At 46.4% G+C, this 22,482-nt stretch overlaps 3 pseudogenes across 1 annotated transcript in view; 1 reads left to right on the top strand and 2 right to left on the bottom strand.

Annotated features, from left to right (window-relative positions):
• The window catches only part of LOC147637557 (uncharacterized), an 84,002-nt pseudogene that overhangs the window by 48,625 nt on the left and 12,895 nt on the right, over window positions 1–22,482 (top strand). The window contains exons 4-14 of the transcript XR_015266055.1: window positions 15,432–15,491; window positions 15,734–15,778; window positions 15,895–16,100; window positions 16,194–16,778; window positions 16,887–17,004; window positions 17,081–17,278; window positions 17,500–17,589; window positions 20,878–20,940; window positions 21,468–21,543; window positions 21,748–21,798; window positions 22,394–22,471. The product of XR_015266055.1 is annotated as an uncharacterized LOC147637557 (transcript). The remainder of the gene's footprint in view (window positions 1–15,431; window positions 15,492–15,733; window positions 15,779–15,894; window positions 16,101–16,193; window positions 16,779–16,886; window positions 17,005–17,080; window positions 17,279–17,499; window positions 17,590–20,877; window positions 20,941–21,467; window positions 21,544–21,747; window positions 21,799–22,393; window positions 22,472–22,482) is intronic.
• Window positions 5,801–6,882, bottom strand: LOC147637558 (uncharacterized; annotated as a pseudogene).
• Window positions 6,783–8,113, bottom strand: LOC147637559 (uncharacterized; annotated as a pseudogene).

Here is a 22,482-nt window from a genome sequence, read left to right on the forward strand (position 1 = left end):
GTCATCGATCCTCGGTATGGGGAATCGATTCTTGATGGTATTCTTGTTCAACGCCCTGTAATCAATACACATGCGCCAAGAACCATCCTTCTTTTGCACTAAGAGTATAGGTGAGCAAAAGGGTGATGAGCTAGGCTGTATCAACCCTTTATTCAAAAGCTCCTGCACCTGACTCATAATCTCTTCCTGTTGGGCTGCACTAACATGGTACGGCGGTCTATTTGGTGGAGTACTACCAGGAATCAGATCAATGGCATGATCCTCTGGCCTCTCAGGAGGAAGTTCTCCTGGCAATGACTCGGAAAAGCAATCTTGAAACCCACATAAGAAATCAGTCCTGTCCTTATCTAACATTGACAAATTAGACTTAGACTCATCATCTTGTGCATCCTTTACATAAATCAAGTACGCAGAAAGATGCTTTTTCATTACTGATGAAATCGCCGAAGCGGATACAATAGGAACAGATTCCCCTTTGAGTTTTACATCCAATACATGTTCTTTCCCTCTATGAGTCAGAGTGATTTTCCTATTGTAAGTATCCACCACCGCATGTACTCTGTGGCACCATGGCATCCCCAACAAAACATCACAGCCATCAAGTGGCATGATAAAGAACTCTTCGCTGTCCACATAACCCTGCAAATGAAGCCGAAGCTTCCCAATGATAGGAGTAACGGGTTTTGCATACCCTGGACAAGCCATATTAGCCTCATGTAACGGCCCCATCTCCTCTGCACGGATCCCCAATCGGCCAGCCAAATATGGTGAAATGAAGTTGGCTTTAGCACCTGTGTCAAAGAATATCAAGGCATTCTGATCTCTCACTTTGCCCCATGCCCTGCACAACTCTGTCTCTTCACCACCTGGCTGTTCCCCCACAAGATCAGGAACTAACCCTGCAGAAGGTTTTGGTTTCTTTGACTTGGGCTCTCCTTTATTGTCAGAGTCCTTTTGGGACTTTCTTTTGGATCAATTAAATGACATATGCCACTCTTCAGTACAGTAAAAACATTTCCGAGCATCTCTCAAAGCCTGTCTTTCCTCAGAAGTCCTCTTGGGCATTGGCAACTTCTTATACTTCGTCTCTGAAGACCCTTTAGCATCACGAGAAGCATGCCTTTGTTACTCTTGTCTTGATACAATAATCTCGCACCTCCTTGGGCAGCCCACAACAATACTTCTCTACCTGCTCAGACAAAGGCACTGCATGGTAAGAAGTCACTGGGAGTAAAGCTTCCCAAAACTTCTTGTTATAATCTTCCAAATTTTCACATTTTGAAGCATCCAACTTGTGCCATGCGGTCATAACATCCACCTCAAATGTAGATGTGAGCCATACGGAAGAGAAAACCTGTTTACATTGTACCCAAGTAGTGGGTGCTATGCCCTGCAAAAGAAGAGTAGACCACCACTGCAAAGCATTGCCCTTGAGAAAAGTGGCAGCTTTCCTCACCTTAGAGGACTCTGTGTAATTCCCACCAGAAAAAGCAGCATCAAACTGCTGTAAAAAGGTAAGTGCTTTCAATTTATCTTTGGCCCCACTGAATGTATCAAACTTCACTGCAGCTCCCCCTTCCTTGTAATCCTTCGCCTTTCCCATAGGCGTTAGATTATCATATGGAAGTGGCTTCGCAAGATTGCTGCCCCCAACAATGAACATTCATGCCCATCATTGGGTCAACATTACTCATTCCCACACCTGGCATACCATACATTCGAGCCATGTTTCCAAACATTCCGTTATGCATATCTGGCTGCATGCCACCATACATATTGCCTTGCATTCCAAGTTGCATGCCTCCAAACATATTTCCTCGCATACCGGACTGCATACCACCATACATATTCCCCTGCATACCAGGCTGAAAATTAGCTCCAAAAGGCCCATGCATACCCATGCCTCCCTGAGGATAACCCCCAGTCATGGATTGGAACACCGAGCCACCACCAAAATAATCTGGATGCATATTCTGCTGAGGAATTGATGGCTGTTCAAAGAAGGAACTCTGTGAGTTTGCACCATAAGCATGCTGCATGTTCGGAAACTGGCCAAAGATGGATCCTGTGGGATGGCACCACTATGACCCTGAGGAAGATTCTTAGAACGAACCTTCTTCTTCTTCTTCTCGGGCTCTGTACGGGATCTCATAAATTCAGCAAATCTCTCACTCTGAGTGAGCTGCATAAATACATCCATAACACTAGCCAAACGATCTTTGAACCGAGCATCATCATCCTCTTTACCAAGTACATCTTCTGGCTGTGTTACATCCTCATATTGCTCAATATCTGCAGCCTGTTCTCCTGCATGAGTATCTTCAGATACATCTCTCTTAGGAGAAGTCTCTTGCTCTTCCTCTTCATGATAGAAGTACTCATCCTCTGTATCAGACATGTTTGCTGAATTTTTCAGCGATGGCTTTCTTCGAGGCAACCACGAGCTCACCCCCTTCAGAAAGTTGATGATTGGTCCCGGCAACGGAACCTTGAAACCGGCCTCTGGTATGAACCAAAGTGCGGTGGACTAGCAGTCACCCGTCCACTTGTAGTCTAGATATGAAAACAGAATAGATTGGAGCTAGAGTGCCCAAATCTGAAAACAAAGCGACACCTGTTGGCCCCAAAGCTTGGCGCCCCTTGCGGTATTTCTTTATTCAATTTCAAAAGTATGAAGGGCAGAGTACAACAAAATCAGCCAAGAGATTACACCTGTATGTCCAATCTGACAGCCCACAATACCTCTTAGCACAGAGGATTCACACACACAGATCTGTGTCTCAAAGCAACACTCTGTGCCTCCCTCTCATCAGCCAAGACCATTAAGCAGGGCAGCCATGAGCATACATCTGGCATATCTCAAGCACATGATTCAACATCTCAGCTCATGCATACATTCACTGTTCAACCTCTGTCTCCACCCTTTTCAATCTGCCATACCCCTCCTCTCACAAGGGGCCAGATAGCTCTCTGCAACAGACATAAGGCAATAGAAAGAGAGATAGATGAACAGATGCGGAGCTTACCAAAATCAGCTCGTGGATCTGCACCGGAGGAAGTAACGGTACCAATCTGTACTTGCAGGCACTTGTTTCAACAACCCTGCTTCACACGTGTGAGTGTACTTGTCTGTACCTTCCTCTCTGCATCCACTTCAATGCTGTACCTGCAGCCCTTTGATGCTGCACCGGCTGTACCACGATATACTCCGCCTGTACCAAGGAGAGCGCCGCCTGCAAAACTGTACGGCTCAGTCTGTACCAGAAAGTACGCCACCTGCAGCTGTAATGATGCGCCTGCTCCTGCTGTACCCGACTGTACTTGAAGGCACAGTTCTGTACCTGCTGTACAGCCACCTGTCAGTAGTCGTACAGGTGACTGTACTTGCTGTACGGCCTCTGTCAGAGCCCGCAGCTTCTGTACCTCCTTAGGCTGTCAGCGCCACCTGTACCCACAGAGGAAACTGCAGCAGAATACAGCAGCCGTACTGTACTTACAGTCGTACATGGCTGTACGGACTGCATACGTGGACTGTACGACTGGATTTGCACAGAAAAACAGCAGCAGCACACACTCTTCAGCAGTCGACTTCTTCCCTCTTGCTTTCCACGCTTCCTTCTTGCACGTATGCTTCACGTTTTCCAAAAAGAAGAGAGAGAGAAAAGAGAGAGAGGCATGCACTCCAAAAGTGGAGTTGCCCCCTCCCCATATTAATCCTAGGGCCCCAACTTTAATAAATATTAAAGTTCCCTAGGGGCCACTAAGGCCTACGGGCAACCTTCAATAAAACATTAAAATTTTAATGTTCTAGTTTCCCCCTTCACACCTAGGGATGTCCACACATCATTAACTCTGTCCGGGCACCCTCCCATGTGAATCATTCACTCAGCAACCACCATGCCCACACTTGTGCTGTTCCATTTTCACAGGGCCATGACAGTTTCCTTTGAGGAAGCATAGGATGATGATCATTGGATGCATGCTATGCAAGATGAGTATAACTCTATACTCAAGAATGACATCTGATATTTGACAGATCTTCCTCACGGCAAGAAGGCCATTGGTACTAAGTGGGTTTACAAGTTAAAACGTAAAGCAGATGGTAGCATTGATCGCTACAAGGCTAGACTTGTTGCAAAGGGGTATGCCCAACAAAAGAGCATTGATTATGATGAGACCTTTGCACCTACATCTCGTTTGACTACCATTAGGTGTCTCATTGCTTTGGCAGCACATCATGGGTGGAATGTACATCTGTTGGACATTAAGACTACATTCTTGAATGGTGATTTACATGAGGAGGTGTATGTATCGTAGCCTCTTGGTTTTGTTGTGAAAGGAGAAGAGTCTAAAGTATGCAAGTTGAGAAAGGCTCTTTATGGCCTGAAGCAGGCTCTTAGAGCATGGTATGAGAAGATTCATGCATACTTGGTTGCAAATGATTTTTGCAACAGTCCAAGAGAGAGTACCCTCTATGTGAAGAGGAGTAAGGATACATTTTTGGTTATCGTTCTATACGTTGATGACATATTGCTCACGGGACCCGATATAGATTAGATTTCAGCCTTTAAGGTTGATTTGCAGTCATCGTTTTCGATGTCAGATTTGGGGCCCTTGCATTACTATTTGGGGATTCCGTTTATGCAGCGCAATGATGGCATTGTTATGTTACAGTCTAAATATATATAGAAGCTATTGAAGAGGTTTAATGTTGAAGACCGTAAACTTGTGGCTACATCTATGTAGACATGTACTCGACTTAGTCTTCAAGATGCAGAAGACTCTTTTGATGCTAGTTTGTATCAGCAGGCTGTTGGATCCCTTCTTTATGTGTGTAATACGAGGCCATATATAGAGTATGCGGTCTCACAGTTGAGCAGATTTATGCATAGCCCAGGTATGAAGCATTGGTAGGCTGTTAAGCGGGTTTTTTGCTATTTATAGGGCACTCAGTATTTTGGATTATTTTATCCAAAGGGGGGTGAGTCATAGCTGCATGCTTTCAGTGATTCAGATTGGGCTGGATGTTATGACACACGAGTGTCCACTAGTGGGTTTTGCTTTCGCCTTGGTGATTCATGTATATCATGGCTTAGCAAGAAGCAGCCTACAATGGCCACTTCTAGCTGTGAAGCTGAGTACAGGGCAGCTTTTACAGCTACAGTTGAGTGTGTGTGGCTCAGACGTCTTATGGCTGATTTGGGTGTTGGACAGTCGTCTAGCACTACGATTTTCACTGACAGCCAGAGCGCATTAGCAGTTGCGAGAAACTCAGTGTTTCATGCTCGCACTAAGCACATTGAGGTGCATTACCACCATAGTTTTTCCATACGGCAAACGCATACGGGTATGGAAGTATGGAAAAAGTACGGTTCACACCCCCAAGAAATTCCATACGTTGGATACCATACGGCACCCTAAATTTAAGGAAAAACATGCTACATATTACACAAAAAACCAAAGAAACTTGAAACTGCAAAGATTTTGGGATTAGAAAAAACATAAATGATGTAGAGCCAAAATCCAAACTCCGGACTTTATATTACTGTAACCTGTTTACATCATACATGTATGATCAATGATGTATCATGTAACATGTTACATAAGTAGGGACTAGGGAGTGTGGAGTGGGAAAATGCCAAAACCTGTCACATGTAGGTTGTGCCATGTGGACAAACATGTAAAGAAACTAAATAAAACATGAGTGGAAGCGAGCAAAAAGATGGATGATGGAGTGCTCACTGCACAGTGGGCAAGCCGCAAAACCTGTAGACTGACTCTTGAGCAGTGAGGAAAAACAAAACATAAGTAGAGAGTGAAAGAATACTAAGTAACCCTAAGGCTTAAGCCTCATCAAAGCTCCCCTTATCCTCAGCATGATCAATGGGCTCCTCATCCTCATTTGCAAACTCCTCCTCCTCATCATCATCAAACTCAAAAGCCTCGGTAGCAACTGAGCATGATGTCCCAACATGGCTAGAGGATGGCTGGCCATCTATAGAGGGTGGAGCAATCGAAAGAGGCTCCAAAGCCTCATCGTCCTCTGCAATAGCCTTTTGCAAATCTTGGAAGGCAATCAAGCGCTCCTCATCTTTTTCTTTGTTAAGCATATCCAATGTGATCTTCATTCTCTCATAGCCTCTTTCTTTGATCTTGGAGATGAGCCTTAAGTTTGTGTGTATGAAAACAAGCTTCTCCATATGAGAAGGAAGAAACTTGTTTCTTCTCTTAGTATGAATGAGAGAAAATGTGCTCCAATTTCTTTCACATGGGGAGGCACATGTGTCTTGAGAAAGCACCCTAAGTGCAAGAGCTTGTAATTTGGGTGTACAAGTCCCAAATGTCTCCCACCATTTCACACCCTCTTGCATTCTTTTCTCATCTTTTGCAATGGGACGAGCAAATGTGCCGCTTTCTCACTTATACTTGTCCAGCTCATGAATGAGATCTCCTTGCAAGGCCAAATCACCCTTAGTGTATTTTTCCAACAATGTCATCCATCCATCATGCACCTTTGAGTCACTATCTTGCTCTTTTCCTTTCCATACAGGGTGCAAGATATAGCCCACAGCATGCAATGGTGTGTGCATCATTCCCCATCTACCAATGCATAGATCTTTGATCTCTTTTATCTTATTGGCCTCAATGCCTTGCATGTTTTGCACTTGCTCTACCATACGATCTGTAAGCTCATACATGAAGCCCATGGTGGCTCCTTCCTTGTCAGCCAAGTGGAGAATCTTCAAAATGGGAGCACATATCTTGACAATGGTTCTTGCCTCCTACCAAAAAGATGCAAAGAATACAATGTCTGACACCTAAATTGCATGAGGAGTCTTTGATGCCTTCATTTTTACAAATTTATCATCAATCATCAGCTTGTGCACACCCTGCATACATCTCTCATCCAAGAGAGTAACCAGCATAATAAAAAAGTAGGCAAACCGAGTTGCAGAAGGCTTCACCAAGTCCTTCTTGCTGAGTTTTCTAAACAATGTCAACACTGTGGACTTCCTTGTGACAAATGTGATAACTTGAGTTGCTTGGTTTAGCACTTTTGCAACCTAAGAAATTTTGCCAATGTCCTCAAACAAGAGGTCCAAGCAATGGCATGCACATCTAGTGTAGAAAATGGTCAGTCACTCTTGTTCATCCAATTCCCCAGCCCGAACACAGTTTGATGCATTATCCATGCATACCTGCACAACATTTGTTGGGCCAACCTCAATGATAATCTGCTTTAAATGCTGGAAAATAAACTCCCCAGATGTGTCCACATATTTCAAGAATACAGTGCCATGAATGGAGCATGGAAGAAAATTTATGATAGGCCTGTGCCTAGTGTCTGACCATCCATCAAAAACAATGGTGCATCCATATTTTTTCCATTTCTCGCGCACACCCATGATCTCATGATCAATGCATTTGACCTCATCCACTAACTCAATGGTGCGCAAGCAATGGTAAGAATCAAGATGGAGGCACATAAGAAGGACCAGCATGTCCAATTGCCTTCACCATCTCCAAAAAGTAAGGACTCCTCACTTTCCAATGGGGAATGTCCTCTGCATAAAAGAATCTGCGCACTGTAATGGTTGCTTGCTTTCGTGCTTGTACATTCCATGCATTTGCCAACTCCCCCTTCCCTTTAGACATCTTTCTCTTCTTACATGATGACCCAACATTTGCACTACTGCTAACTTGTGCACTTCCTTGTGTGCCCATTGATGTGGACCCTGCACCCTGAGATACATCTCCACCCATATCATCCACCAAAGCATCCACAAAAGCCTCTCGGCCATGAACACCGCTACGACTGTCTGCATGCAACCTCCTACAAACATCTTTAACCTCTTCTGATACATTTGCGCAAGGCCCCACACCATGGCCAACCAAGCCCAAAATGTGTGCCCGAATGCGTAGCGGGCCTCCATCCCATTGATGAGGGCAATAATTGCATTTACAGGTGAATTGCCCTTTCCCAAGGGCCTTAACTTGGATCACATATTGCCACTCCGGACGCTTGGATCGACCCATCTGTAAAAGGGGTAATTTAGATAGAACTTCGTTAGAGGTTGAAGAGGCCGACATTGGGCACAAAATTCATGTTTGAACAAACTTGACTCTTGAACTTTGAAGTGTGAACTTTGAAGAGGGCTCAGAGCCTCAAAGGGAAGGCACACAGTGCACAGTGCACACTTGTAACTTTGTAAGTGTGCACATGCCAATGGCCCAGCAGCACTGCTCGCAGCTCAAGTCTCATGAGAGGGGGAAGGGGGGGCGAAGGTAGAAAAAAGGCGCAGGTTGCCAGGCTGTACTATGTAGTATACTGTACATACTATAGTGTATGTACTATGTACATAGTACAGTGTACTATATAGAAGGTTCAAGGGGGCGCAGGCAGCAGATACTAGAAGGGGACGCAGGCGGCAGGCTGCAGGCTGCAGGCTGCAGGCTGCATCAGATAATAGATTCCGTGCACGTTGCTGGCAAAAAATGCATAAACTCAAGAGTCTCATACAGGTAACAGTGCCGGGTGTACCTGGGAGGCTGGGTGACGGGTCCTGAAGGCGAGTCGTGAGTTGTGTGTCTTGGACGTTGGCCCTTGGTTACAGGCGATAGCAATCGAGTACAGGCCTGAGGCGACAGTATTCCACCGTTGGGTACATGCGACAGCAGCCGCACAGGGGAAGCGTCAAATCGTTGTCTGCGGACCAAAAACCCAAAAAGGCCCAACATTTAGGGCACCGTACTATCCAATCCGACGTGTATGGACGCGGACGTGGGCAGCAGTGCGGAATGTGAAACGGACGCGTTGGAAAAAAAACATGATTACCACTATGTCAGGGAAAGACTCTTTGCAACAAAGATCAGCTTGGTCTATGTGCCTACACATGACAACATGGCAGATTGATTCACGAAGGCTGTTCCTCGTGAAAAGTTCGAAGCTTTTCGTAAAGCTTTGGGCTTACTGCCTTTTCAGGATTGATCGGCCATACCCTGTACATGTTCACATCATCACTCCAGGGGGAATTTGTAGCATTATATGGTAGTGATGTGTGTGAACACACGTAGGACCGCCGGGGTACTTTTTCCCTCACTAGGAGGTTTTTTTCCTCCGTGCGTATGTACACCCTCTTATCTACTCATTTTGGGGTGTGTACTTATCTTTTGTATCTGGCACACATTTGTTCATTCTAATCTAGTGAGTTTGTGTGCTCTCAAGCTTCTCTATCTTGTGTGTGCATTGTTGCAACCCTAACCCTAATTCCAACACACCTACGGTCTGCCTCGTGCTGCCTACCCCAGCTTTGTAACCACCTTTTGGTGTATATGATCTTCCTTCAGTTCTTGTGCATCCTGTATTTGTGAACTTCAGTTCTCTTTCATTGTTTGGCACTTTGTCAACTTGGAGATTGACTTGCATTCAAATAGCTTTCCCCAGAGGCTCAGGAGAGAGTCCTTATTGGGATCCGGGGCTGAGACCGCCTCAACATTGACTTTTCCATCCCTTTGGAGTGGTTGGCAACGATCCCCCCCTCAAGGGATTACCTCATACTGTGTGAAGGATAAATCTAGGCACATGGTTTCTCATGCCAGTTTTTTTTTCTAGTCAAGGATAAATCACATGGCTTTAGTATCACATGCTAGATATGGGATCTGATGGGTAGAGTACACACAAGATCAGGTCGCAAACACAAAACCCAACACACAACTGAACAGAAAACAAACACACATAGACACTGGGACTTTAGAAAGCCCATTTATCATTTTAGTAATTTGCTTCCCCTGTGGGAAGTTCTTTGTCCTTGATGATGCTGGCGTCTGCCTTTTTGTGGTAGTAGGACTTTTCATTGTGGTTGTTTTTACCACAATGTTTGCATGGCTTTTTTGAGTAATAGTTCTTCTCAACATAGTTTTTCCTTCCACACAGGGAACATGCTATAGCTTTATTGTTCTCCTTGATGAAGAAGGAACTGCGCCCCCCCCCCCCCCCCTGCTATCTTGTTCTTGAGCTTCTTCTCTTCTTCTTTGAAGGAGTTGATGACTCGTTCCAGGGTGAGGTTTGAGAGATTTTTGAGTGTGGGGATGGGCCAGGGGCCTTCATGCATCAAGCTGAATTTCAGCTTGGTTTGCGAGGTGTGAAAATTGTCCAATCAAATTTTTCAATAAACTATTGTGAACCCATAATGATGGAATAAGGGGGTCTTAGCTCTTATTAATAATGAGACAGTATCTACCCTTACAGAGATGATGCTAAATCCCCAAAAAATAAAATTTCAGCTTATGAAACCCTAAGAAATTAGGGTTTTCAACTAAGGGCCTTTTTTAATTTGAAGCTTTAGCAGGGTGTTTTAGGTGCAGAGGAGCGCTCAAAGATGGTATCTGGCTATTGTGAAGCTCAGAGGTGGTGCACACACTCGACAGGTGGCAATAGGCACAGTCGCGGCACAGTAGGTTGACGACTGTGGCAGTAGGCAGTGCTACTGACGCGAGAAGGGGCCCCACAAAGAAAAACAACTGTGTAGAGCTGGTGCAATCATGGTGTTGCTGATAGCGAAGATGAGGGGCCTGATCGTGTTGCAGCTTTGATGTGCAGTAGGTACAGGTGGACGAGGCTCTGATACTAAATCTTGGAAACAGCTAGTAGCTATGGAGGCTCATAGACTGCAGCCATGGCTATGATGTTGAAGCAATCAACATGGATATAGAGAGAAAGAGAGTGAGAGCTTGAGAGGGAGCGAGAGTACACAACTCAAATGATGTGATGGTTTATTGATGCTTTCAACAATGAAAGTACAAGTACCTTTATAGGTTTGCAAAGGTTGCCTCCTAACATCATTGCCTATGTCACCCTCACACAAATATCTAGATATTATTGTGACCCCTCTAAGAGGTGGTTCACACACACACACACAAACACATGTGAGAGGTGGTTCACATGCACAGGTTACCTGGGAGTCATTCCCATTGGCTCGATGTTCAACATGCGCTGTCTAGCCCAGGTTAGATTGGTGAGAGGCTACACAGCTCTCAGTAGGCACCAAGAGTCACTCTTTAGAGAGAGAGGAGCCGAGGTGGGGACACCTCAAAGCAGACCATTACTAGCTTTTTCCAGATACAGGATGGTAGCACCTGCCGGTGATCCATAGAGGTATTTGTGCCCAAAGAGCCACCCTGTAGGACTAGCCACCCCCATGTCCCTCCTAGAGTCATCATGGAATGCGCCCACAAGCTGCACTTGACGTCCACGGCCCCCAGGTCGACGACAGCTCTCCACGCAGTAGCTCTAGATATGGGAGATTCTGGAGTGATAAGAGACACCTCCCCACTGAGGGTGGACTCGGCGATTCTCTCAGAGTCTCAGCAATCATAAACTTGCTTATGCTAGATATTCTGGATGGATGAGGATGATAATATCATACCCACACAAGCCCTACTTTTCTTGTACTGACTTGGACATGTATTGTTCACATGTATATTCACTGTATTCACATGCTCACCATTGTGCACACCATGCTGATTATGAAATAGATGTACAGCTAGTCTATCTTTTTGTATGAGTTTTTTGTTAGTCTTTTTCCATAGCAAGTACCACATGGAGCTCTTGTATAACTTTCGTCTCATAGACCTATTGGGTCTTTTGAAGATGTTTAATGTAACTTGCTTTCTCTCTCTCTCTCTCATCCCCCCCCCTTCCCCCCATGCGTCCCTCTTCTCCTTCGTGGGAAAAAAGCTGCATTGGGGGAAAACAGAACCTCAACAAAGTTAGGGCCTTGGAGACCCGGTTTGTGTTGGAGTTGTACTTATTTTTTTTCTTTAGGGATTCTAGGTCATGCTTTTTTTTTTTCCGAGAAAAGATCCTTTCATTAGTTATATAAAAACGCCCGTAGGGCTACAAAAGATCTCTCCTGCTCGTAGGAGAAACAGAGCAGAGAATACATCAAGGCAGTCCGGGAGACTCTCCCTAGGAGCTGCAAAATACAAGCATCAGTACTAAGGACTGAGGTGCTAAATCATACAATAGGGGGGGGGGGGGGTAGCCAAACAGGTGGCCTGTAATGCCAACGGGGGGATCCCGTGTGTAAGGTGTAGAAAGGGCCGCTGCGCGCCAGGTGGTGTGAAAGGCCTGGCGCCGCAAGATCGCCCCGTCCGAGTCGCCGCGGATGCGGTCATGCTGTCCTCGCAGGGTGTGGATCAACTCCTGCCAGATCCCCCGAAGGGTGGCTCCAGTCTCCCCTCAAAGGCCGTGAAACACCGGGCCCTCCAGGTGAACCAGATGGTCAGGCTGCTGAGGAGCTCCCATCGTAAATCCCTCTCCTGTGTCCAGCTGGCGGACGAGAAATCCGGTGCCGGAACCAGGCGAGGCTGGCCCCTAATGAATCTGATGGCCTGACTATCCTACTCCATCTCATAGCCCATAGCAGGCCCTGTCGAAGTCGACCAAGCAGCGGCACCCCACGTAAACATTCCCTCTGGAGAGAGGGGGGCCAGAATACGCAGCATCCGCAGCCAAATCTGCTGCGCCTGAGGGCAATCCCAAAGGCAATGTCTCTGTGTCTCCATAGGGTGGCCGCATCGGACGCAGGCCGCCGGAAGACCGCTGTAAACAAGCCAGGTGCCAACTGCTGAGCCCCTGTGGGCGACCAGCCACTGGAAAGTCGAGATCCTGCGGGCCTGTCGACTAGCCCAGAGCCGAGCCTAGAAATCCTCCAGGAACTCCTGCGAGAGTCCCTGTAGCCGCCAATGCCCCGCTGCAGCTGGAGAGACCATCCTCCTCGCCGTCAAAATATGCCTCCCCAGCCGAACAGTATACTGGAAAAAGGTGATCTCTGTGGCCTCAAGGGATGCATAAGGATCATGCCACTCGTACTCCCCTGGGTCCCACTGTAACCGGGCCAAGGGGCGCGTTGCATGTGCCCATATACGCCAATCTGGGAACACATCAGCAGGGTCGGGGTCAATATGCCACTTCCGAGAAGCGGCGGCCACTACCCGTATCCTCTGAAAGGTGCACTCTGCAACCAAAGGCGACTCCACCTCCACTCTCTGAAGTCTGCCCTCATCCTGTATCTCAAAGTAGAGGCATCTGCCATCCTCAGTGCAAGCTCTGACAGCAATCAGGATCTCCAACTGAGTAAAGGCTCCCATCCACCGTGGGGCCACTGGCTCGAAAGGCGTGAACCACTCCTCTGTGAGTGCCTCCTGAATATCATCCCTCGTAATCATCCCCCCTCTGAAGTGACTCAGCCTCTCCACCTGGATCTCCTCTGGGAGACTGCAGAAGGTCTGCCAGTCTCCAAAACTGCGTGCTGGGCCTGCTGCTAAAGGTCCCCAGGCTAGACGAGGCCGAGAACCCAGCATATGACCCTGCTCTGTGCGAACCGCTGGGCTCCAGATGAGCGGCTGTCTGGCCCGCTCCTCAACACAAGGAGGAGGTCGCTGAGAGAGCCCCGGTCTCAGCAGCTCCCAAGCTCTTAGGATACTCAAAGCAAATCTGTCCTCCCATCCTCTACTGAGGCCTGTCCTCCTCATCTCTATGAAGATCCAGCGAATCTCTGGTGCCCAAGTGCCCCCTGCTGGGGGAGCCCGAGCCTGCAGCCGTTGCAAGAGAAGCTCTTTCCAAGGCTCAGCGCTTGGAAGCAGCCCCCGAACAATAAGCTTCCCCAATAAGGCTCTACTTTGATCGACTGGATCTATAATGCCCAAGCCTCCCTGAGCCAGCGGAAGTGTAATAACTGCCCATGCAACCTTTGCCCAGGCTGGCTGACCGTCCCGCCCAGACCAAAGAAAGTTCCTGATCAGCCTCTGTACCTGGCTGATGCAAGAGCTCGAGAAGATCCAGCAAGACGTAATGCCCCGAGAACTCCACTCTCTGATCAATCCATCCCCCCCCCTATCCTAGGTAGCTGAATGACCTTAGGAAGGGAGGAGATGTCAGACACCAAAACTCTGACGGAGGGTAACCCAGCTGCTCTGGCCACCACTGAAGTTGCTGTGGGGCCAGTCTCGAGTACTGAGCCCACCAATGCTCCTAGCCGAGAGAGGAGCGGAAGATACTCCCGGCGGAGTCCAGGGAAGCAAACTGTAACATGAAAAAGGCGCTCTCCCTGCTCAGCCGCTGCTGGGTCAAAGCCATGCTGCCAAGGTCTGAAGAAAGCCCGAGCACCCCTGATGTCAAGGGGACTCATGGCAAGGACCTTGGCCACACTCTGGGCGGTCTCGAACTCGATCTGATAATGTCCACGGCCCAGTAGCTGTACGTCCAGGATCTTGCCACATCTGCAAGAAGGCGGGCCTGGAGAAGATCCCGGATCTCCCCTCTGCTGGGGCGAGTGCCGACTATACGACAGATGGTGGAATGAGCCTGAAGGCGTTCCACCTCTGCGGTGAGGCTCGCTTCCTCTTCCGGCGAAAGAGAAAGCTTGATGGGGGTGTCCTCAGGGGCGGGCGAGGGGGCTGCGGATGAGTCCCTCTGAGGCGAGGCGGGAGGAGTCTCCATCAGAGTCTGAAGCTCAGGCGTAGGCGAGGCGAAAGCGGAAATCCTGCAAGAAATGGGCTGCACACAGAGAGGTGGAAGACCGGAGAAAAAGGAAAAAACAGAATCCCCTGGGGGCGGAAGTTAGCACGAAAGGGAGGGGGGGTGAAATGGCGAAGGAGAATCCCGCGCGGGGGCGGGGGGGGGGGATATGCGAAAGAGGGGCGGGGAGGAGAAAAGCTGGCGGAGGGGGGGTCGGGGCGTTGCAGAGGTGAGGTGGGCGCGAAGAAGGGGGGGGGGGGGGCGCGAAAGCGAGGAGGCGAGGAGGGGGGCGCAGCAGCGAGGGAGGGGGGCAGAAAGGATGGGCGGCGGGCAGAGCAACGTGGGAGGGGGGCGCAGAAACTACAGCAGGCGGGGGGGGGGGGGGGGGGGGGGGGCAAGAGCAAGCGCGAGGGGACAAGGCGGGGGGCGCAGGAGTGCAGGACGCGCAAGCAGGGACGGGGCGGAGCTTCAGCGAGCAAAAAAAAAAAAAAAACTCTCTTACAGCATAAAGTTAGTTCCAAAAGAAATTTGGATTCTAGGGCATGCTTTTCATTAAGTGTGTCATCATATTGTCCTGAATGCTTGCTTATATTTAGGAACACATTAAGATTTTCATCTTTACAGCAGTATGTGGCATGAAAATAGGACCCCTCACCAGAGGGACAAAAAGTGCCCCCCATTTTGGACCTCTAGTAGCCATTTTAACAGCATTTAAAGCTGTTTGCTTTGGGTGTAATTATACATGGTGTAGGTTACCTTACCTACTTGATGATTCTGAAAGAAATATGATATTTAATCTAGGAGTCAAATCTGTTTACACTGATATACTAACAAGGAGAAAGCATGGCTCTTTATTGCCCTCAATGCAAGGAAAAAGGTAATGTAATGACTGGTGATTGGACTTATGCAGGCCCACTTGGTGGAGCGGACTCCATCATTAAGTGAATTGAACGAAATTGTTTATGGCCAGGTATAAGGCTACATCTTATCAGTGTGCCCTCTAGCATTAGTGATAACTTCGCAGTGTAGTTTTCATTGAGTTCTTTTTCTGTGGTATTCTTACATCTGCATGTTCCCCTTTTGAACCAATAGAATTGCTGGCTCCAGATATATGTGTGTGTGTGTGAGAGAGAGCTAGTGGTGAGTCTTGTGGTGTGAAAGGCCTATCCAATGTTGAATCCAGTTTGTAATCAACTTGTTTGCTGTTTGCAGGACCATGTTATGCGGGATGATCTTTCATATGTTTTCCTTCTGAAGGTTTGCACCTTATTTACCTATCTTGTTGATTAAGAAATTTCCATATATTTCACTGAATGCACTTTATAGGTGGAGAGTCTCATTGTAGGCACTGATTCACTGAAGCATCTTTTCAGGTTGCGGACAATGCAACACTGTATGGAGTCTGTGTATATGTACCTGAATTAGTGAAGGAACCACCGGGAATAATGTCCATGAATTCCGATTTACAACTGAGTCGTCCACCACGGCCGCTGGGTCGTTTTTGTTTGGCCACTTATCGGTGCTACTGCTTCCTTACAAAGCTTCCTTTCTTCAACCTCCATTTTGAAGTCTTGAACAGGTCTCTTCTATTTTGAATCAGGGTGGTTTATTCATACTGGCCTAGTTTTTGACCTTTGTACTGATTTTTTTAACAATCAAACACGGGTTGCAGTATCATCACACAAGAGCGGCTGGATAGAATAAAAGAGTTTGTGAATGAGATGGCAGCTAGTCCTCTTGAAAATGGGGGAGGGGAAGTGGGTGTGGAGGCAAATGGACCGTCACCATCACATCCTGAGAAAAGCACACATAAAACCGAGCAGACCATTGGTGCTTTGTCTTCACCAGGACAAGATCCCGACTCCAATTGCCACCTAGAAAAAGCATCAGACTCTATAGAGGAAGAGCCAAAAAATTCTGTGCCTAGCAATGGTGCCAGTTCTGCTAGCGGACAAAAGGTAGGGTCTAATGATGGCTTGAATAACCCCTCTTTACAAGTAGATAGTAAATCAGTTTCAGGAGTTCTCCAGGATTGCAAGGCGCCGAGTAGACTTGCAACAAAGCAGGAAAATGTGGCAGTAGCACAGGTGCACAGTAATGGAGAAACCCAAGTAGTATTGAATTTGATGGAACACCAAGAGGACGTGAGTTGGGACCAACAAATGATACCAGTTCAAGAAGAAAGTGTTGAAGATGTGTCGTCTTCAAACCTGGAAGTGAGGTTGCAACGCGCTGAAAGTGTGGATTCAGTCAACAGGTACTTTACTGTCTTTGTTTTCATATTAAGGTCAACTTTGTAGTGAAGGTTTTGAAAGCATATGCCATGCAAACAGTGGAAATACTGATCAGCTCTTGACTTCGGCAGCATGGTTGATAGCTTGAGACAAAGTGTCAACTCTGAGGACGATGACGGGACTGAGGAGGCGTCGTCTTCTGGGCAGGAATACAACTTCAACTCTCAACCTGAGCTTGTATGGGCGGAGGTATACGTCAAAGGGATGTCTGCCATATGGTAAGTCTTTGCAATACAGAAGTTGATCTTATATTTCATATCTCCAGGTGGATCATTGCCTGCTGCGAATCTTGTATGAGTACTACAAACTTCCTGTTCCAGCAAGGGGTTCCTCCCTGTTGTTTCAGCCTTTAGAACACCTGCGTCCTTTGAAGTTCACAAGGCCTGCAAATGAAACCTCAACACTGCTTGGAGGAAGAACTATTGACTTAAAGCTATGCAGAACGAGCTTAGAAGTGGTTGAGGTAAATCGGGAAATCAGACTTTGAAATTCCTAATTACTTGACTCTAATCTTGACCTGTGGCCCATTAGTCACACGTTAATTCCAATCTTTGGCTTATTAATCACACAGTAATATTAAGGTGTGGTCATAGCCATAGTCTTTGAGAGAAGATTTTAGTTATTTGCATGTTGTGCTTTTCTTCAGGCAGTGGTTGTTGATTAAGCATGCTTTATGTAACACAGAGGCAGGGTGCCTTGACAGCTGCTGAGGAAGCTACGGCCATCTCGATTTGGACGGTAGCGACTGTATGCAGAGTGTTGTCCCTTGAAAATGTAAGGTTTTCATTTTTTGGTTTTGTGGACACGAGAAGTTCATTTCATGGCAATAATGGTGCACAACACATGTAGGACCAACACCTTTTATTGGGTACTGATAACATTATGAGAGATGCCATTTGTATTTGACACTAGACATGTTTAAGGTGGTGGTGAAGCTTAATAAGTAGACCTGTAACCATATAGTGATTGCACTTTCTTTCCCTTCTATGTTGGGAATCAACTTGGAGTTTTTATGGATATCTCAATGTTAGTATGCAATTTGCATCATACTGGATTTTGGGAGCGTTCAATTCTACAAGCCATGTATCTACATGATTATTATTCGCTTGCCATGCAAAGCTTTTTTTATTGGCTACTACTGTATATTGCATTGCATATTTACAGTGATGCTCACAGATCTCAACTGAGGTCTGCTTGTGCATAATTGTTTACAACTACTGATGCATATGCAAATGGTTACTTACTACTGTCCATGTGAAAGCGTTACCTGAGAACTGCTATTTCCTATGATCTAGATGTCTAGATGTCGGGTAGTGGATGAAGAATGCGAATCAGAAGAGTGCCTTTGAATCAATGCTGAAAGCCTATAAAAGATGCCCCACAATGACCATTGACCTCCTTTATATAGTGATCTAATGGCAGATTGTTTCAGGTCGGCCATCCATTTTCAAGTCATAAAACATCAATGAAAATACCATAAAACATGTTTATATTGTGCCCAACTTGTGTCCCAACCATTGGGCCATGTCTTGGGCATGTTTGGGCGCCTATTGGGCTACAAAACTACCCAAATTGGACCATATTTTGCTCCTCATCTTAACTAAGTGGCGGCTGATGCTGAGATCCATGTCCATCTGGCATTCAAAGATGTGCTGCGCATGACATTCCCTCTTGCTAAATGTTGATCACTGGGGTACATGATACACTTTTGCTTCTCGGGTCTTGTCCACTAGTAGGAGAAATGCTCGAGCTTTGGCATCAGCATCCCATAAACTTGTTTGGCGTTAAGTAATCTCGGGCAAGTGCCAGTCTTCAAAGATAGATTTGTGTGTAGGCTGTAGCTCTGCTCCCAACACACAGGCTGGGTAGCAGCAACAACAGGATTCAAAAATACCAAATAGGTGGAAGAGGCCACTCTAGAGGCATGGGGAGCTAGAGGGACCGAGGTGGTTAGCAAAGAAATTAGAGTGCAAATAAAATAGAGTGTTATTACCCTGGCAAACCAGTGTACATGGCAAAGGACTGCTATAAAAAGAAGAATGATATTAAAAGTGAAAAGTTACAGCAAGGCAATTATATATCATCGAGTTAACAAGGTGGTGACGATAGAAGTGAGCAACTGTTTGTAATGCATGGCCTCGGGGCTAGCCTTGCCAATGTTGGCCTAAACGGTTGAGTAGATTTTCTGTCAACTCGTCCATGCTTATGTCCTTGACTAGGACTCGAGATGGTGCTAGTTGGGCACCCTTAGCTATTGAAACTTTGGATGACACATATCCTGTCTCTTGGTTCGGGTGGACGACTTCTACATCCTTTTCTTGGAGGTTGTCTACTAGGTCAGTTGCCTCGCGGCACCACTCATCAAAGATGCAATGTGTAGACTTGTAGAGATGGTCATGAAGCCTCTTGCTCATGAGACCGATCATAAATTGATCAATGAGCGATAAGTCGTCTAGTATTTCGTGGGGCTTGCATCTTGTGTGGTTCCAAATTGTTTCACCCTCCCTCTTGCTTGAGGTTATAGATCTCTGCAATAGGACCCCATTTAGCTCCGGTGGGTGAGAATCCCACAATTGATGTGTGTCTCAAGACCTTGTAGGTAGCCTTTTCATGCAGGTTTAGAGACCTAAACCATTGGCCCTGCTTTGCCTTCAAGGCAAAGTCCGAATGAACAAATCTTGGTGGGATCATCAATCAAATTCGATCGAACTTCTCTAGATACTGAATGAGACTCCGGTTCCATCAAATTTGGTCATCATCCTTTTAATGTGGATTGGCTTTGTTTTTCCCCAACTTTGAGCCTCTAGGGGCTATGCTTATGGCAACCCCACTTTCCATTTTAAACGCCATCCTAAGCATGTCTTTTGCATATTCATGTGGCGGTGGAACGTAATAAGGGAGTGGTTGCACAAAACCCTATGTTTTAGGGTTTGGGATTTTTTGCTCCATGGGGTTGGGTTGTGTGGTTGCCAATGACACTTGTCCTCCACCGGCTTGGCTTTGAGGCTGCAAGCTTGTTGCGGGAGAGGACACGTCATGTGAATGTCATTGTGGATTCCTTTGGTTGGAGGTAGTCCTTGGCACTGGCTCTTTACCCTTTTCCACGTCCGTTCCTTGTTCCCTCCGAACGGCGAAGAACTGGAACTTGGTTATGTGGTGAATATGCTTCTATAATGAGCTCTTGTGGAAAGTGGGACTCCTGCTTGCATTGTGTGGCTTGCTGTTGTGTGTTACCAACATGTTGGTTGGCCACCTTTTATTAAAGTTGGCTTGTTTAATTGCTCAAGACAAGTAATAAAGGCTTGATGTTTTTCACACGTGAGGTTGCCCAGAGCCCACCCGACCAACTGCTCCCTTCCTCTGGTTCACGACAAGTAATAAAGGCTTTATGTTTTTCACACATGTGGCTGCCCAGAGCCTGCCCGACCAGTGTGCTTGCTGCCGGCCTCTGGCTAGTGCTGCTGACCATCTGTTGTTCTACCTGGCTAGCCGCTCCATCCAATGGCCGCCTGCTACATGGCACTTCTGCAGCAGAGGTGCATCACTTCCCCCCCCCTCTTCCACACCCCCCGCCTGCCCCTCCACCCGGGCCCATGCCTGTGCCTGTGGATGGAGTATTGCCATAGTGGTTTATGCATCAAGCTTCTTACTGAGGGATCGTAGGTCTCTTGCACATCTTTGTTGTCGTACGGATTGCTGGCTTGGCTAAGACATGACAGGACTTATCTCATCTCGTGTGTGGGCACGTGTGCATTTGCCTACTTTTCTCGAGAAAAGAAAAATCATACCTATGGTGAACTATTGACTGTTGTTGTAGTTAAAAATACAATCACTCAATCTGCTTTTTAACTCTCTGGCTTCAGCTTCAAATATGGTGCATCAATGTTTAGGTTCCTGAGTTAATGCTAAAACTTATGCAGCTTTCTTTAAGTGAGGATTTTAATGTAGTTTGTATCTCTATATGCCTGGCTGCATGGATTTTTCATAGTTAGTTTTAAATTTCTGCACTGAAAGCGAAGCATATAATTTTTGAAGTTGATAGCCTATACGGTTCCCTTTCAGGTGCTTGCTTTGTTTACCTGTGTGCTGCTGGAGAAGCAGATTGTAGTAGTTTGCCCAAACCTGGTAAGGTTCTTGACAAAACATCTTCGTCTTTGCTCTGAATTGATTGTGTTTATTGCCATATGATATATCTATTATCAGCTCAAACATGTGTATAGTTTAAGAGGTGATGTAGCTATCTATTTGTTGTCAAAAGCCTTGCGGAAATCCACAAAGCAACAGTATATCTGATGCCCATGAGCTCTCCCCTCCTCGATGATCTCCCGTAGTGTGAAGATGTGATCCAGTGTGCAGTGTCCCTCCGGAGACCTGCCTGCCCTGGTGCTGTGAGTCTCTGCTCCTCTTCCATCTGCTGAGCTCATGCTCCAATATTGAGCCATACATCTTGGCCAACGTGTGACCAATCATAATAGTCCTGTAGTTACCGGGGTCCATGGGGTCACCTGCCTTCAGAATGGGCACAATGGTATTAGAAGACCAACTGGCAGGGAAACCTTCACATAAGGGGGGGGGGGGGGGGGGGGGAGAGAGAGTTTCCTTGAATTCACTTTAAAATCAGAAGAGAGTCTGAAGTTCTGATGTTTGAACAGGGTGTGCTTTCAGCGGTGGGTTCTGTCAACTATCCCTCTGATGAGACCTTTTCAATGGCAAAGTCTCATGTTGCCGGTGCGCAAGCTACTCTGTGATTCTTTCTTTTGGGGGGTTGCAAAAGGTTCTTCATGATCAGGCTATATTATATGTGTACTGATTGATGCTATTTTTATGTGCATACGAATCATAATGCAAATCTTATGCTTGACACGCTTCACAAATTTTGGATATCTATCGCTTGCATTGCCTTTGTTGATGCCCGACTTCTTTTGAATTCAGATACTCCCCAATCAGATGTTGGACTTCTTGGATGCACCAGTTCCATATATTGTAAGGTTTTCTGAATTTCCAGTCCTTTCCCTCTTTTCTTTCTTTTTTACACCAGCAGTAAGTACCATACCATACCCTACCCTATGGTCTACTATATCATAACATACCAAACCAGACCATACCGTACCATATCCATCATACAGTACCTGGTAAATGTACATACGTAAATATCCTCCAAAGAAAACGAGCTCATAGCATGTTACACATGCATCCAGGGATTGGTCATGAGATTTTAAGGATTTCTATAAAATGTTTTGTCTCAAATTTCAAAGGCCGTTGCTTGATTGCAAAGAGGGAAACACAACAGAAGGTTCCGTCTCTAGCATGGGTTATATTCACTAGCTGAATTGCATTAGGTGGGGCAGTCTAAAGGTATTTGGGGCTACAAGTGAGCTAAACCTGGTTTTTCTGAAGCAATATTTTTGGTATACACTTTCTTTCATATTCTATACATTTGATCGAGTTTGCGTGGTATGACAGTCTAAAGGTATTTGGGGTTACGAGTGAGCTAAAACTGGTTGTTCTGAAGCAACATTTTTGGCATGTTCTATACATTTGATCGAGTTTGCGTGGTACGACAACCTTTTATCTGCAGGTTGGTGTGCTGCACAAGTCCTCTGCTTTGCGGGCAAAAGCATCTAGTGTGGTTGTCATCAATGTACAAAGAGACAAGGTTCGAACCCT

This window comes from Cibotium barometz, chromosome 6, assembly GCF_041138505.1.
Source record: "Cibotium barometz isolate CiBa-2024 chromosome 6, ASM4113850v1, whole genome shotgun sequence".
Classification (NCBI taxonomy): domain Eukaryota; kingdom Viridiplantae; phylum Streptophyta; class Polypodiopsida; order Cyatheales; family Cibotiaceae; genus Cibotium; species Cibotium barometz.